The sequence below is a fragment of the Myotis brandtii genome, unplaced genomic scaffold, assembly GCF_000412655.1.
Source record: "Myotis brandtii unplaced genomic scaffold, ASM41265v1 scaffold627, whole genome shotgun sequence".
Taxonomy (NCBI): domain Eukaryota; kingdom Metazoa; phylum Chordata; class Mammalia; order Chiroptera; family Vespertilionidae; genus Myotis; species Myotis brandtii.
In genome coordinates, this window is record NW_005370397.1 from 1,329,534 (window position 1) to 1,345,072 (window position 15,539).

At 38.7% G+C, this 15,539-nt stretch overlaps 1 protein-coding gene across 1 annotated transcript in view; it reads right to left on the minus strand.

Moving 5' to 3' along the window:
• SMYD3 (SET and MYND domain containing 3) overlaps window positions 1-15,539 on the minus strand; it is a 413,596-nt gene that overhangs the window by 360,679 nt on the left and 37,378 nt on the right. The window lies entirely within an intron of this gene.

Genomic DNA, 15,539 nt, shown 5'->3' on the forward strand with positions numbered 1-15,539 from the left:
TGGAAGGGGTAGGTGGGTGTTGAGTAGAGGTGGAAGAGGGCATAGAGGGGATAAATGGTGTTGGAAAAAAATAAAATAAAATGGATAAAAGAAGCCATCTCCTTGGTGACCAAAAGTGTGCTCCCCGGACTTTAAAGGGGTGTTTAAATGATATTCAGCGCTCAGGTGACTGATCCTGGCTATAGGAGAAAAAGCGGCACGGGGAAGTTAACTAGATCAGCATGTGTACAGCGAGGAAATTAGTCAAGGAAAGGAGCCAACGCTTTCAAGAAAGAGAATAAACATATGGTTAATTTCTTAAATTATAAACTGTGGGTATGATTTCTCTATAGGAAGTTTCTTCACAGATGAAGTGCACGTGCAAAAACAGTAACTTGTCCAACCTTAAAATTGGGCCCATAATAGAAACTTCAAGGGTTGACTCTAATTTTAAATACAACAAAAAATATTAGGTTGATACAGTTAAAAAAGAAAAAGATTTTAGAATATTGGCATTTTCCTATAGAAAATCATACAAGGCCCAAGAAATCATTGGTCTGGCCCTGCCAAGGCAACAGCAGGTGGGACTCGAAATTCAAAAAATCTAGGAGCTTTTTTTCATAGCAACATAAATTTATATTAACTGAAGTATATCAAGCAAATAATGTTAGGAATATCCAAATGGCCCTTGGCAGGAAAAAGGTTCCCACCTCTCAGAGGGTGAGAGTCTCGGACACATCAACACACTGTCAAGGCCACAGCCATTTGGTGACCCCTCATCTCACTGCTTTTCTTTCAAGTGTCTGGAGTTTAATTTTTCTAATACCAATAACAATACCATGACGGGCAAGACAGAAGGAATAAAAGCACATGAGCCTCGGAAAATGAAGAGAAAAACTCTATATTCCTCCTTCTCACTTGATTTCCTTTTCCTTTGCTAGGCAAAGGGAAAAAATCTAGCTTTACTCTTAAACACACATAACTGCACATACACTTTTCATAATTCACCACCCTGACAATCATCATCAACTACTAGATCACCAAATACAAACCAGTTGAAAAATAGGTAATAATTAATAAATTTCAGGGTACTTTTATCAGGCAATTTAAAACAGGCAATTTTCTACACATTAAAATAATATATAACTTCCCCTGTTTAAGACTATTTCTTACACCTTGTGATGGTACAATTAAACAAGATTTTACTTTAAATACAGCAGAAAATATGCAGGTTGATAACGTTGAAAAAGAAAAAGATTCGAGAATATTGGCATTTCTGTATCCTAAAGAAACCCGATAACTACATGGCCAAGATGAGCATCAGCTACAAATTATGTGTACAGCTTGCTAACAAATTAGGGAAAGGTTCCCCTTTGGTTTTTTTTCTGACTACTTATAAAATAATATTCACACACAGATTTGCAATTCAAATTCGATGTCTTAAGAGTACAAACTGCAGATCACGCTCTGAGAAGGGAGAGTGAGCTAATGGTTGCATGGAAAGTACAATTTGCTGCTGGCTTTTAGCCAGAACACAAGGCCAAGTGTTTAGAGACCAGGAGGCATCTAAGCAAGGCCAGTGCATCTGGACTTTTCAATTCCAGTTGTTGCTGTTTCATGTGGACCTCCAATAAAGGGCCAAATGAATGTGAAACTCACGCATTTAAAATTTTTTTAAAAAAACAGAAGACAAAAAGGAAGCAACTTAAAGGCCCCCTGAGAACATTTGCAACAGTGGTGACAAGAAGCCCTAGTGATTTAAACAGCACTAATAACCATATGTCTGGACCTATGTTCAGCTGTAATTTGCACATCAAGTATCGGCTTTTATTTTCATACTTGAGAAAACATGCCAACTATTCAGTATTTATGATCACAGTTAACTTGCAGAATGAGAAACCTAATTACAACAGAAAGGAGAAAATATTGGTCTTGGGAAAAATGAATTTGATTATCATATAGGTAGGCAGACAAGGAGTCATTTCTACCTCCAACAACCAATCCAGTAGGTCTGTATCTTAAACTTACTATAAGTGTCACGTATTAAAACAGATATGATCGCTGTGTGGGCAAATATATTGCTAATAAAAATCCACTCCAACATACCAGGCACTCCAGCACAGCTCAGTATAATTTTTGTAGGCATAAGCTGCAGTAAGCCATGTGACACAGTAAAAGGCATGATATATTACAAGCTTCAAACAAAGTACTGCAAGCAGGCATTGTCAACCCATTGCTTGACAGCATCCCGGGGTAAAAAGGTCACACGGAAATAGAAGTCCTTGTGACAGAAAGCAACTTAAGTTGCTGAGCAAATGGCAGAAGGCGTTTCGGCAGGGAGTTCCAGGGATGTTGAAAAACGTAAGGAAAAAGGTCAATAGAAACCATTTTCAAGAAAATAATTCTAGTTGATATTAAGTGTTAGGACTGAAAACTGAGTGTGAGTGGAGCAAATCTGCAGCTGACACCAAGGACCACAAAGAACAACAGGCCCAACCACTGCACTGGGTGGAGGACACATGTCTCGCTTCCTGCATCTGGACTATGAAAGCGCTAAAGACAAGCTGGTCGGGTCTGACGCTGTTAACACCTGGTGGTAACTACCAGGCCGACTCGCAGGTCCTCATCAAGAAGGAGTGTGAATCCCTAAACTAATCTTATCACCCCTGAGAGAAGAGTATGGGCCCTGACCTAATGGACAACCTCACCAGAAGGACCCTCATTGGCAGCCACTTCTGAGCTCCGCTGGTTGTACAATTTGTACAACAAATCATTCCCTCCTTCTGCCTCATCCATATGCACTCTCCCTAGAGCCCCTGGGGCTTCTATAAATCTCATCTAATGAAAGTGTGCTCAATGTAAACATTTTACTAAACTGTGATTTATTTTTAAGTCATTATCAGAAGGTGAGTTTAAAATTAGGAAACTGTGACCTCAGAGTAGTATAATGTACACATTAGGACTTACACACATGCTTCCATTTTTGAGACATGGGACACCTTGAGGGCCTCCTACCAGGAAATTTTGTAGCCTGTGTAATGCAACAACAGTGGCAGAGGGTCAGTGTCTATTCCAGGACTCAAGGCTAATGCCTTTGCTCTCACCTTGTCAGAAATCTCACCTCATTACTAATAACACTCTCTCCCACTTACCTTTAAATCTACTTCCTCACTGGCCCCTAAGCTCAAGTCTCAACCAACCAACCAACCAAAAAATGGCATTCCCCTTCTAACTGCCACCCCATTCATCTCTCCTTATTCGTGGGCAAATTTCTTAAGATCCAGCACTCATCACTCTGAGGTGCTCCAGCAAGGCTCACCAAAGGATGCATTATTTATTAACACTCCTCAGGCCTCATCTTAATTGACCTCTGGTTTGAAACTGTTGAATTCCTTCTTAAATTTTTTTCTCCCTTGGTTTCTATGACATTTTTCTCTACAGAATTTCCTCTGACTTCTCTCACTCTCAATCACCCTTGCTAGCGCGCGCTCTCTCTCTCTCTCTCCAGCTACCCTCTTAAACATTCCTATTCCACAAAGTTACATTCATGATCCTGTTGTCTTCTTCATTTCCACCTACTCCCTGGATCATTTCTATTTCCATTGCATCAACTGTCATCTATACACTTTTGAATTTTAAAAGTTCGATTTCCAACCCAAATCTCATTTGAGATTCAGTCCCATACATCCAGCTCCATTCTCAATACATCCACATGGATGTCCCACAAGATCTCAACAAAACAGAATTCATGATCTACACGTGCAGCTCTCTCTCCTCTTTCTCTCGTCCTCCTATTGTCAATGCCTCTTGCTGTATTCATTGTCTCTCTTACCAATCACTCCACAAGTTTGCCAAGTTACGAACATGAGCGTCCTCTTTGACCCCTTTCTCTCTACTGTCCCTACAGTGAGCAGTCTCCAAGCCTACCTTCTCAAAAAGTTCTCATTCCGTCCTTCCTCCCTTCTCACCGTCACTGATACCACTGCCTTAGTTCAGGACCATGGCACCTCTTGGTCTGATTACTGCAGGAGTCTGCTACTCTGTGTCACTCTCCCCCCAACTATCCTCCAAACCTCTTGCAAAAGAGGTTTCTAAAGTGCACGTCTCACTCACCAAATCCTATGCCTCTTGTCAAATTAAAAATCGGTCTCCTTCAAGATAAGGTCCAATTCCTGCCTCGCTTTAGTCCTATTTCAGACCAATTTCCTGCCTCCTGGAAATGTTCAGGCCACACTGACCTGCTTAGCACTTTCCCCGAAGCAACATCTTTCTATCTATGCCTTGGCATATGTTGCTTCCTCTCACTGACAACTCTTCTCCCAACTCAGTCTTTTTTTTTTTAAAGATATTTTATTGATTTTTTAGAGAGAGAGATAGAGAGTTAGAAACATCGATGAGAGAGAAACATCGATCAGCCGCCCTCTGCACACCCCCCCACTGGGGATGTGCCCGCAACCAAGGTACATACCCTTGACCGGAATCGAACCTGGGACCCTTCAGTCCGCAGGCCGACGCTCTATCCACTGAGCCAAACCGGTTTCGGCTCCCAACTCAGTCTTGCTGCAAAGACTCCGAAACTCGGCTACGAGGTCCTGTCTCCCCGAAGCCTTCCCACACACCCACAGTCTGGGTGTAATGCCCTTCCATGAGCTCTAAAAACAGGACCCCCACTATGGCTAATGGTACCATGGTTATCATATCTTTAAAAATGAACCAATAGTTAACAATTTCTATACAAAGATTACAACCAAATGTAATATGAGTGGCTAGCACAAAGGGCTCCGTAACTTGCATTCAAAGAATATAAGATGAACAAGTAATAATTTGGCTTGAAGTTTGCATATGGCATAAGGCTTATAGCACCTAAGGTGTCAATGTCAAACTGTATTTACTCAGAACTTCAGAGTAATATGTTTCTTGCTGTTTTTAAATACTAATAAAGGGTCAAAGAATGGAACAGTCTCTAGGCCTTAATAATAAGGTTATCTTGCCTTAGCTGGTTAGGCTCAGTGGATAGAGTGTCGGCTTGAAAACTAAAGGGTCCCGGGTTCGATTCTGGTCAAGGGCACATGCCTGGGTTGCAGGCTTAATCCCCAGTAGGGGGTGTGCAGGAGGCAGCCAATCAATGATTCTCTCTCATCAATGATATTTCTATCTCTCTTTCCCCCTCCTTTCCTCTCTGAAATCAATAAGTATATATTTAAAAATAATAATGTTATCTTGATGAAGTAAATGTTTAATAAAATATTATATACACTTGCAGAGATTCATGTACCTTCTGACTATCCAAGGTGTCAACCAGCTGTCTTACTCATCTTTGCATGCCCAACTCCCTGACACACAGTATTCACTCAGTATAGTCTAATGAAGGCCTGATGAATGAATAATTATAAAGAAAATTACAGAAACAACCACAGCCTACCCTGTTGCAGAATTCGTGATTTCTAATTTCTTGACTAGTCCAGATTCAGCTTATCTACAAATGGTGAGTCTTACTAAGGGCAGATTACCATTTCCTGGAAGTATTCAGTTTAGTATTCATTTATTCAACAAAAATCCAGTGCCTACTTTATGCCAACTAAATGGTAGGTGCAAGAATTAGTGGGGTAAGCACTAGCAATAGATATAGACAACTCTGGTTCCAAGTCCACCTAGACAATTAATAGTTGTGTGATCTGAGCAAACCAATTAAATGTTCTCTGCTTACAAATGTCTTCATGTAAAAGAACAATATATCTATTTCCCAGGGTTATTGTTGGGGTTAAATGAGATAATACATAATCCTAATACAGGGTGGGGCAAAAGTAGGTTTACAGTTGTTCCTATAGAAAATAATACAATAATCTATAATAGTAAAAGCATAATATACTAATTAGACCGAACAACCTTCTGGACAAAGCCAGGGCTGCGAGGGAAGCCCGGATCTGGGTCCCGAGTGCCAGAGGGAAGCCAGTGCTGGCAGCCGAGGAAAGGAAGGCCTACTCTTGCATGAATTTCGTGCATCAGGCCTCTAGTTAATAAATAATAATACAAGAATAAACGCTGTGCTTCATATACTCACAACTGTAAACCTAATTTTGCTCTACCCTATATAGTGCATACATATTATTTATTCCTGTTATCTACTGTGAATAAAACCAGTAATAAATATTTTATGTGTTATTTTATTAAAACAATCCCATGAGACAAATAAGACAGGAACTGATATTCCAACGTACAATTTTTAAAACCAGTCCCAGGGAACGTAAGCAATTTTCCCAAGACTACTCATGCAGCTGGTGGGTGGCAAATTTCTTTGGTGTCAAATACAAGACTGTGATTCTCTTTACTTAGTGTCTCTTACAAATATCCCTGGCACCTAACTATAAAAGACCTACACCACAGGGAAAGTATAAGTGTTCCTAACATAGTAGCTGAGAGGTTTTAAGCAAACGAAGAGTTTAAACTGTTTTCTTACTAAAGAATAAAATTTTCTTATTGGGCAAAGGGTAATGCCAACTACAAGAGTCAGCATAAAGTTTTCATAGTCTAGGGAAGATTCCCAATGTCATATGTTTTGCTTGAACAAGAAATTCTAGTATTAAAAACTGTTGGGTTGCCAGGGTAACAATCTACTTGCAATCATGATACCAGTGGTATTGTGTTATATTTCTCTCAAGGAAAAGTAAACTAGATGTACCCCAGGAATTTAATAAAGGTATCTGTTTGACCAAAAGCCAAGATATGAGCGTTTTCAGACAATATGAAGGGATTTAAATATACAGCAGAAGACCCTCAGGTTATGATACCAGTTCCATCAATAAAATTAAAAGATTCTGACCTTGACACCAATACAAGGCATAGCCATATGATCGGGAAAACTCAATTCCCTGAGCAAGAAAAATAAATCGCTGAACAACTGAGATGAGAACCATGGAACAAGAAAGTCAGAATTCATCAAAAGGAGAACAAATCAATCCTCAAAGGAAGTATGAATTATAAAGACTCACAGAAAGCTCAAAGCTTTCATTTCAGTGTTTTGCTTTGTGTGTATGTGTGTAGGGGGGGGGGATGGAACTCTAGGGCATGCTTGGATGAGTTAACCTTCTTGTTTTACCTGGAAAATGTTAGAAGGGCACATTCACAGTAGACTGATTATAAACAAAAAAGGAAGCAATTTATTGTTATTAATTAGACTATTCTCAAGTCTGGACACACAGACTACTTATGTAGATAGGAACTATTTCTACATAATAAGCCTCAGTCATGACTATGAAAATCATACAGACTTTCCTGTTAAGCTTTTCTAATACTTGGTTCTACAACTATCTAAGAAATGGCAATGTTTTTCTCACAAATTTAGCTGTGAACAAATCATTTCTATCTGTAATGATTTTACAGAACAGCATATGCATGCTTTATGTCCTCAAAGACAACAGAATAAATATTGCACTCCCTCACTTCAACAATAAATTGGCTTTGTAAGAAAAGATCAACATTCATGAGAGGAGAAATTTTTTCCACACTGGCCAATTATTTCCTTAACATATACTGTCGGTGCGGATTTCTACACAAATAACTTTATTTTAATGATATGTACTCATATTATATACCAAATATATACTTATGTCATATTATAACATATATTTCTACAAATATATGTATTTATATATAAAGTTAACTAGTTTATTTTCTGAAATACATTCCTGAAAACGATGTGTAATCAAATATTCTATGTAACAAGTCAAGCTTTCCTTCTATTTTCAATATAAAATTATAGAACTGTTCCCCACCCCCCTGAAAGAATTGGCTGAAGATATTTTCTAAATCATAGTTAAGATTATAGTAAACCTCATAAAATCAAATATTGAAAATCTAAGATCACATAAAACCCCTTATGTGAAATAAACAATAATAGCATTTGTTTTTAAAGTCAAGAACTTGAAATTACTGACTTGTACTGGGAAGCAGCAACCCATCTTTTCTTTTTTGAACCCAGCAGTATAAATAAATTTCTCGGCAAAAAAATAGTTTCTCATGCATCAAATGTCAAAAATTCATTTATTTTTTTCTGATGTATAAATACCATAGATCCACTGCATCGATAGGAAGGTGCAATAAATACATGTGGAATTAGCAATGTTTTTCATTAAATTAAAATATTTTCCTTCCAAGACTTCCATTTCAGTCCTAAGTATGTGTTATCTCCATTCATCCTTGTCTCACAGAACACTGATCTCCGTATTTTAGAAGCAGAATGCTTTACTTGTTGGCTCCTGTTAACAGAACATCTGAAATTTAATTGCCACTATGATTTATAAAATACAACTGTACGAGAGTTTTCCAGTATGATGAATACTCCATCGTATTTCATTTTTAAGAGATGCTTAATATGAAGAGGGAAGGACAGTACGGTTGTTCTTTTCCCTCTTTTGGAAAGACAATCAGCAATTATAGGCTTTTTCCCTTGTCTATTTATACCTGCAGGTTCAGAGACAATTTTGTCAACAGCCAAAGAGAGATAAGAAGGAACTTCTAGCCCTAACCGGTTTGGCTCAATGGATAGAGCGTCGGCCTGCGGACTGAAGGGTCCCAGGTTTGATTCCGGTCAAGGGCATGTACCTTGGTTGCGGCACATCCCCAGTAGGAGGTGTGCAGGAGGCAACTGATCGATGTTTCTCTCTCATCGATGTCTCTACCTCTCTATCCCTCTCCCTTCCTCTCTGTAAAAACTCAATAAAATATATTTTTTTAAAAAGAAGGAACTTCTGGTATGGCAAGGATTCATAAAAGTTCATAACATGCTTACTGAGGTACAGCATGTGACAGCAGCGGGGGAAAGAGGGGAAATAATATATAACTGAAAAGTACTATCAAGCACAAAGCACTGAAAAAATCTAAATATTGACTATTAATCTTTTTTCTATAACCAAAAAGGATAGTAAATCTTACAAACTCAACTAATACCTAATAAGTTGATTTAAATTCAAAGTACTTGAGTGGGAAAAAAAAAAAAAGCTGTTTACAGTATAGGAGGCTCTCCTGTGTTTGCAACACAATTTCAGGTCCATAGGAGTTGCCACATTCGGTTCTAAGTATTCCTTCATGAGTTTGCTCTAAAAGCAAAAGATACACCTCCACCAGGTTACAACTTTCTAGACCTATGACTTTAAAAATCAGCCTGTACTAAAAGTGATCATTATGTACTGATGATGACTGGCCCATCAAGGGCATACAACATTCCATGTACATTACACTCTTCTGCACAAAGAAAAAAGAAACAGCTCTACTTTTAAAAGCCAGAGGACATACCTAGGTCTGCTTAGAACTGTCATGGCCTCAAAAATGTCACAGGGAAGAGAGCCAGGCTCAAGGTTTTATCATGCTAAATGTCAAGACTTAAAACCCTAAAGAAACTAATAACTAAAGAAGTTAAATTTACAAAGACATTTTACTTATAGCACTTACAAAATTGACAAGAATTAAAAATAGTAATATCTCATGCTCTCATGCTAACAAGGTTCTAAGAAAACACTGCACTCATAGGTGGTGGAGGAGTGTAAATTCATACACAGGGTGGGGCAAAGTCATTTACAGTTGTGAGCACATGAAACAGTGTTTATTCTTGTATTATTTATTAATTACTATATTATTTTTCACATGAACAACTGTAAAATGACTTCTCCTCCACTCTATTTGGCAACATATATAAAAAAGCAAAATCTACCTCAGTAATTTCATTTCTATTGATTTATCCAATGAAAACAACTGCTTTATTATGTAAAGATATATGTATACTAATGTTCCCTACAGTGGAAAAATATTGGAAATAACTCAATAGAGTACTGGTTAATTAATTTTTAACGTTCCACACGATGGAATAGCACACAGCCATTAAAAATCACATGTGGTATGCCTGTGGTATGCCTGTGGTGTGTACGTGGGAGTGTATATATTAAATATAGACACAGATGTGGCCCCAAATGTTAATAGTGGTGGTCTCTTCTTAAGAGGTAGAGTTTCAGGGGACTCAGATTTCTGCTCTGTACTTTTACAACTTCAATTTTTTATAATGCACATACATTTTCAAAACACCTGAATAATTGTTTAAAATAAGTGATGAGATGTAATAGCACAGTTTAAAAATACATATTCGCATGTATTTTAGACAATGGTTTTTGTTTGTGTGGAAGGATTCAAGGTTCTCAGAAATACGAAAGGTAATGTGTTGGCTATCACATTAGTAACAATAGTCTAGTATTGTTATTACAGAAAAGATGAAAAGTACACACCAAGTGTCTTCTTGGAACCCTAGGTGAGGAAATGAGTCCAGCAATTGTTTAATGGATTATCACAATGAAGATGGAGGGTGGCGAGGTGGGGTGTAAATGGCAAGGTATGAATCTGAGATCTTTTCAATGTCTCTGTTAAGACCATGCGTTCTAAAGTCAAAGATACCTGGTCCACGTCTGCACTGACTAGTTCTGTGACTTGGGCAGGTTGCTTCTCCTTTCCAAGCCTCAGTTTACCTTCTGCGATAGGGGGATAATAGTACTTACCCACAGAATTGTTGTGAAGATTTACAAGATAATATATGCAAAGCGCAGTGCCTGGCATACGGCCATTATTCAATGTTGGCTCTTGTTCTCAAAGCACGCCAGTTGTTTTCTCATTAGGGATTACAAAGACCTCAGGAAATCAAAGCCCGAATGTTATTGCAAACAAATAAAAACAAGGGATGTTAACTTCAGGTGGGATAATAGAAAACACCCGACCTGACAGTGGAGTTCATTATCTTTCTGTAATAATGCTATCCATCCTACGGATGGTGTTAGCTTTCCAGAGACCTAAGTCCTCTCTGAGCATCATGTCGCTACAGTGTTAAAATAATACCAGTTCCAAAATTACACATGGAAGCTTAATGAAGAACAGAACCCAAATCTGCATATTAAATATAAATGAGGACTTGAAAAGTCTTATGAACAAATAAGCTCTAAAGAGTTAGTGAAAAAAGAACTGAAACTGTTCCCCATGATCACAACACGTACATCTCCACCATTCAACAGATTCCAATCAGCAAACATGTATGAAGCAACTCATTGTCCTCAAGAATCTCCCATTTTACTACAGGAGCCAACATAAACCAACAAGCTCCCAGAGCCTGACAAAGAGATAGTATACTTCCTGCTTTTCAGGTATGAGTACAAACAAGATGGTCACAAATTGAGATTCATTCAACTAGCAAGTTGAGGTGATGAAACTATACTTTCATAAGCTGCATGCACAAACTTTATACTATCTATCAAGAGCTATTTTGTGGAAAATATTATGTTACGTGTTATGAGGGAACACAATAATATTCCTTACATCTCCTAAGCTTTACAATCCAGCTGGGGAGCAACTCATACACATTGTGTTGAAAATTCCCCAAGGGCAACTGACTTTTATCTTTGTATTCCCACCCCCTTGCTCAATGCCTGCAGCATCACTGGCACTAAATAAATGTCTGGCAAATAGGTGAACAAATGACTGTAATACAAATCAGAATATTAGATGGCCAACTGATAACAGTATTAAAGAAGTTTGGCAAAGTTTAACAGCTTTTCCAATAGGTTAAGCAGGAAGATGAAGGCATATACTATTTTCACTCAGTATTCATTCCCCATATTCCTCTGGTAACCATCTCTTCCCATTATTGGTGTCTCCCTGCTCTCTTGGAGCTAACGCCAAGGTGGGCAGGTGACCTAGGCTAAGCAAATAGAAATACCACAACCCCTGGTTAAGACAAATGGTTCAAACATGCATACCTGACCCAATCCGGCTAATTATATAGCTAATTAGATGGTCACAGCTAACCTTGAGATTTTGCTTCAGTAAACAAAAAGACAGTTCTTTTTCATGCTCGATTTGAAGCCGAGAGGATAAAAACGTAGAGATTCTGACTACTGCCTTGTGTTTTGCCACCACATGGGAGAGCCCGTCTGAGAAGGAAGGCATCCCCTGGAAAGAGTCAAGCGATGGAGGAAGGTCAGGACCTAATGACATTGTTTGTCCTTCTGGAGTTAGCAATGCAAAAAGGAAGCACTTTTCACTTCATAGCCAACAAATCTCTCCCCCCCCCCCACTTTTTTTTTTGCTTCATTCAACATCACACTAGATTTCCTGTCATACAAGATGAAACCAGAATTCTTCCCTGAAGAATGTGGCAGGTTTTCAACAGGGAGGAGATTCCAGGTGGAAAGAACTGCATAACAATAAAGTGGAGTAAAGAAGAGAAGACTACTTCAGTTACAATGATAAAAAAAAAATCTGTAGCAAGTGTAAGCTTAGATTGAACCTGAGAGACTAGGTGGGGGTAGCTGAGGGGTTGGGTACAGCAAATTGGACTGCTCACACCTCACTAAAAGGAGTAGCTGCTGCCCAGCGCAAGCCAATCGTTGCCGTGTGGGAAGTAACCCAGTGGAGCCACATCTCCTAATTTTTCAGCAAAAAGAATTACATATGGACTTTAAAAAGTGTTGGAAAGAATTAATATCAAAAATGAATTGATAGCAATGTACAGACCAAATAAACAAGTCTGCAGACAGGACCCGGCAGATAGCTGGGTTTGTGACTCAGAGGTTACTCAAATGACCACGAAAGTAAATTCAAATCTGTTAGGAAAAGGGTGAACTCAAGTAAAGCTTTTCCAAACAACACAAGTGTGTGTATCCTCTAAGAAACACTAATGGAAAAAATGGGAGAGAGAATTACAGATACACAGTAGATGTGAGTGAATGAATGGCTATGACAAAGAGTTCCTAACACATAGTTGTTGAATAGATGAAAATAATTAGAATCTATGCTCTCAGGATCTTTTACGTCTGTGACCAAGTGTGCCCTCATCTGTAAAATGCCAATAATAACAGTGGCTACTCTGTAGGGTTGTTGAGAGGAGTAAATGAGTTGTGATACTTATTATGATTAGCAGAATTCTAAGATGGCTCACAAGATTCCTGTCCCCTGGTGTACACACTTGTATAAAATAAAGATGTACTGTTTTAAGCCACTAAGTTTATAGTGATTTGTTAAACAGTAGAAAACTAATATACTTAGAACACAGCCTGACACATAGGAAGTCCTCAATCAATATTAGCTATTAATATTACAGGATTCTATTAAACTATACATTCCGATGCATGTAAAAGAGGATTTAGATTATAAAAATTCCGTTTCTCACACCATATTTGCTGGTACAGGTGTGTAAGGTGCATCTGGAATGTCAACCTGACTGGCTAAGGGATTTCCTGACAGCCAGCAACACTGCATCTCTGGGTGTGTCCATGAGGTGTGTCCAGAAGAGATTCTCACTGGGCCCTGTACACTGAGTACAGAGCATCGCCTGCACCAATGCTGACGGGTCATCCAGTCCACAGCGGCCCTGACTAGAGCAAAAAGGCAGGGGCGGGGGAATGCGCTCTCCTGCCTGCATGGAGACACCCGCCTTCTCCGCCCTTGGACATCTGTGTTCCTGGCCCCTGGGTCTTCGGAGTCAGACCAGGACTTATACCATTGGCACCCCTATTCTCAGGCCATCAGCTCCCCTGTTTCTCAGGACCCAAGACTCAGACTGAATTACACCACGGGCTGTCCTGGTCCAGCTTATAGAAGCAGATTGTGGGAACTCTCAGCCTCCATAAATGCATAAGTTAATTCTTATAATAAATCTCTTCATATAAACATATGTTTTCTTTAGAGAACCCCATTGATATAACGAACTAAGGCAGACAATTTATAAAAATACTTTTTATAATACATGTATTGAGAGTGATTTTTGTAAAAGGAAACTAATTGTTGTGTTCATATATTACAGACTGGAATACAGTTGGAAATAAGTTCACGATATGCAATGACAGTCTACTAACTCAGTTATTATTTAAAGCATACTGAACCAACAAATACTTGACATGGAACAAAGCATAATAATTTTACTGGTAAACGAAATCCCATATCACACACATAGTCTTGAGCAATGGTACTAATATATTTCAGATGATACTAGCAACTATGAAAACAAACCATAATGTAAAATATATTTGAATGAATTCTTATAGAGAATATACAAAAGAAATACTGTAGTAAAAATCTGTACAAAGCAGACAGCAAAATATAATAAATTTGAAAAAATTCTTAAAGAGGTAACCATAACACATGTAGAAATATATTTCAGAATTTTAAAAACTAGTCCAAAGCATACAGAAAAAGAATCAATTTGAAAAATGCCACTATAATGTGCACAGCATGCCATAAAAAGCATATATTTCCCTGAATATGAGTATTGACAAGCACCTGGAAATATAATAAACACAGAGTTCAATGAATACATATGGAAAAAACTAGTGAGAAAAAAGTATCATAAAGATGTTTTATCTTCACCTCAAAGCCAAGTAAGTCACGGTTCTAAGCCTGAAGAACCAGAGACCACAAACACTGCTGATTTGGGGGAACTCTCTTGGTCCCCAGCATCCAACCACATCAGTCATCGCCATCCTGAAAACACAGGTTTACCCCGCCAGCCAGAAATAGAGCGTCCCTAGGAAAACTTTCATAAGCTGAAATGACATAAAGCATGACATAAAGCGAAAAAGCAATTTCCACTCATTTATATGGGAATTTTTTTGAGTGTTCTCAGACCCAACATTCAATGCATGCACAAGGTCTTTATTTCATTCACCATGATCAAAACACTTAATTACGTCCAGTTTTACGCTAAGCACAACAACCTTACGAGCTCTCTTAGGGATACCTTAGGACGCATCTTGCTAATGGGAGCACAAAAGCATGGAGATAATGCACAGGGGCTCACAGACAGTTACGGCAGCTTGATGCTGAGATGCAGGGTGCAGTTCCTGCGGAAGGAGTTTGGCAGGACATTCTCGCTGCAAAATGAATGCTGATGACTATTTTTGCTTTTTGCCTTTGTTTCCATAAAAGCGAAAATCCTCTTTGAATTTCCTTCAGTAAGTGAAAACAGGTACTATGTTGATCTTTCATAAGAGCAAAGTAGTGTAACGCAAACTTTGGGAAAGTGGGGGAAATCTGTATTACTTTAGAGCAGCGGTTCTCAACCTGTGGGTCGCAACCCCTTTGGGAGTCGAACGACCCTTTCACAGGGGTCGCCTAAGACCATCCTGCATATCAGATATTTACATGACGATTCATAACAGTAGCAACATTACAGTTATGAAGTAGCAACGAAAATAATTTTATGGTTGGGTCACAACATGAGGAACTGTATTTAAAGGGCCAGAAGGTTGAGAACCGCTGCTTTAGAGCATGGTCACTAGAACTCTGTGACAATAAGCTACATTTAATTTTCTGCCAATGCCTCTGCTGCTTTTAGCCACTGGCTACCAATTAATAAATGTATATCTGAAATTATTGGTGAATAGCCTTGTGATACACCTCTGTGACTTGAGGTAGTATAATGAACAACATAAACTGATGAACAAAAACAGATCCAGAGACAGGGGAGCATCGATCAGAACCTCAAACCTCAGAGGGAAGGTAGGGGAGGGTGGGGGTAAGGGAGAGAGATCAAC